The following is a 3,479-nucleotide window of genomic DNA, read 5'->3' on the forward strand; positions in this document are numbered from 1 at the left end:
CCTTGAACCTCTGATCCTCCTGCCTCAGCCTCATGAGTGCTGTGATGACAGTGTGCATCACCATGCCCAGGTTACCTTCAGCACCTTTACGTGTGTGCGTCCATGTCAAGAGTCAGCTCACTGATGATGGTAAGGGAAGAAGTAGGGTTCAGATTTAGTTACAGCCTCAGGTGAGTTGTTATTCCCAGGATGGGGTTGGGGAGTAGGGTGCATCCTTGGCAAGGCCTACAGGTTCTTCAGAAAGCCAGCCCTGACTAGAAGGTACCCACTATACACCACACAGTGTGGAAGATGATGGCAGCAGAGACATCAAATGACTTGGTCAAGTCCCCACAGCTGGTCACTGGCAGAAGTGTCAGGAACAAGCAGACAACAGGAGAATTATCCATTCTCCCCATCAACAAACATCCTTTGAGTCCAGCTATGCCTGGCACTGTCTCTGCAGTTAGATTTAAGTGTGACTGGTGGGCTGTTTTCAGTTTAAAATTGCATGGCGTAGGGGGCAGGAGGGACTATAGTTTTTATGTGCTCACATATAAAAGCACAGGGCACAGGAGGCAGAAAGCTAAAAGAATAAAGGAGGTTACTGGGAGAAAGTGATTTCCTAGTTGCAAGAGAATAGAAGAGAAAAATCATCCAGGAAATCCAGACCACAAGGGAAGATGGACATGAAGTCTCATTCAAGTTCAAGTTTCATCCAGCTCTTCACTGAAGAAATGCTAGGGTCTTGTTGTTGTTTGTTTTGATAACAGAAAATAGATCAGTGTGGCAGGATGTCTTGGTGAGTAAAGCAGTCCTCAAGAAGCCGAATGACCTGCGCTCCATTCCCACAACCCTCAGAAAAGTGGAAGAAAACCAGCTACAGGAAGTTGTCCTCTGACCTCCACCTGCATGTCACACACACACACACACACACACACACACACACACACACAAAGTGTGCTCACAGAGAGTAATAAATATTTTTAAAAATCTAGTGGATTTTTTTTTTAATTTTAAAAGCTAGTGGATCAGCCCCGCTTTTTGTCAAATATAAATGTAAATTTTAAATAGGTTAAATATATAAATGTGAAAAGCTGTTCCTGGAATTTTAAAGTGGAATATAGGAGGGCATCTGTATTTCATTTGTTGTTTTGATTTGTTGAAACAGGATCTCACCATATGGCCCAGGATAGTCTTGAACTGAAATTCTCTTCCCCCAAGTGCTAGGATTATAATAAGTCTATGCTGTAAGCCTGGGAGAGAGCATTTTTATTGCCTCAGCCTGTGGACAAAGTCTATAAATTAAAAATAAGAGTAAAATATGAAGGACAGTGATAAGGTTGTCCACACTGAAGTTTAAAACTTTATGAAAAATATTTAAAACTGGAAAAGCCGAGCTATAGACTCATATTTTCAGTGCATACCAAGGTCTTCAAAGATCTGAGATAGCATGGATAGCTAAGAACTTCTGTCTCCCAACTCCAGTCAATTAAAACGTTCTGTGAGAAAAGTACCCCAAGATCAATAACTGTGAGTGTGCAAATGTGTGCTTATGCAGAGACCATAGGCTGACATCTGGTGTCTTCCTCCATGGCTCCACCCCCTTTTTTTAAATAAAAGATAGTTTCTTAGTGAAATTGGAGGAGGTCACTGTTTTGGATAGACTGTTAACCAATGAGTCCCTGGGATCCTGAGATTGGATTTATATGTGGGTGCTGGGTATTCTAACTCAGGTTCTCAAGTTTGTGTATCAAATACTTTACACAGAGCAATTTCCCAATCTGTCTGTGTTGATATTTCTTAGAGATTTGCCTCTAACCTCTATCAAAGCTGATTTGGAGGTAAAAATTAGTCTAAGTCCAGCATTCAAGTCCCACCTCAGACAAAACAGTGATAAAAACAGAAATCCTGGGGGTAGAATCCAGGGCCTCCAGGCTCTCCTGAAATCAGCAGCTCAAGCTGCTGTCTGGTGCCACAGTGCCTGGCAAATCCCCAGAGCCAGATGCAGAGCTGTCCCCTGGCACTGCTTTTGTTCTCTTTCCCTAATAGGAGGGCCACACCTATTTCCCCTGGCATACTTCTGAGCAGATGGGCACGTAAGTGGCAGGGCTCTGGGATATACAACAAGGACCTAGAGTATTGGTCACGGAGGATCAGAAGCTTTGCCTCAACATCCCAAGCTATCTGTGCCCAAAGGCTATTCTCCACAGCCCAGTCAACCACAGCGATCTGTGAGAAAAGTATCCCAAGGTAAAAAAAAAAAATACCAAGCTTGAATAACAGTGCTTGCTTTTGTTCCTCTTGGGGGAGAGGGGTGGTCATAAGCCCCATTAGACTGGTAAAGGTTCTGAGGAGGCCTGTGGGAAGTAGTTACTTCATTTGAATTAGTAATTCCTTCCAAACTTATTTGATCCTAATTTTTTTTTTTTTCTGGTTGAACACATGGTGATTGAATCCCTGTTGCTCACTCAGCCTGTTTTCTCACTGGGAAAGGCATCAGGGAAGGCCACCAGGTTTGTCCCAAGTGTGGAAGCTCTAGTCCTCACTATTCTGTTAGGTACTCAAGGTGCCACAGTGTATACTCAGAACTGAGTGCTCAGAATCTGGATTTTGTTTGCTTTTTAATCTTAAAGACTGCTTCATGCATTACGCATTATATTTACATTTTTTCTACATTTATTTTTACGTATGTGTGTACTGGAGGGTAGGGGGTGTTGTGCCACAGCACAAGTGTGGAAATCAGAAGACAACTTGAAGGAATTGGTTTTCTCCTCCCACCAGGTGTGTCTCAGGGATTGAACTCAGGTCATTAGGCTTGGAAGCAAGCACCTTTGTCTGCTCAGCTAACCTGACTGGCCCCAGAATCTGTTTGTGAACAGGATCCCCAAGAGACTAAAGAAAGGTATCTTGAGAAGCATGACTGTATATCTTCTGTTCCTCCTCCACTAAGATGGCCATTGGGTCATCGGCCAAGTTGGGAGGGAAGCAAAGCTCCAGGCCCTCTATCCAGATATAATTGATGTATTTTGAACTGCACATCTATATTTAGGGAATTCCCCACATGATAAGTCCCTTCTTCCCAAGGGGCTTATGAGGGAAATCAAGGCAAACTGCCAACCACTAATGGGAACTTGCTTCTGCTCAGACTTAGAAAAGGACTGTGGGAGAGGGCTGGGAATCTGGCTCAATGCTTAAAGTGCTTGCTAGGCAAGTGGAAGGACCCCCAAACACACATAAATAGCATACCTGTAATTCCAGCCTGGGAAGGTGGAGACAGGATTCCCAGAGTGAGCTGGCTGGGGACACTAATCATATCAGGGAGCTCTGGGTGTGACTGAGAGACCCTGCTTCAATGAGTAAGTTAGAAGAATGAGCAAGAATGATTATATCAGCTTCAGACCTCGACATGCACATGCATGTACACATACACACACTTACATATTATGTGTACCCATATCAGAGCGTGCCCACAAATGTGCAACACAGTCACACACACA

This window comes from Onychomys torridus, chromosome 1 (assembly GCF_903995425.1).
Source record: "Onychomys torridus chromosome 1, mOncTor1.1, whole genome shotgun sequence".
NCBI classification, from domain to species: Eukaryota; Metazoa; Chordata; class Mammalia; order Rodentia; family Cricetidae; genus Onychomys; species Onychomys torridus.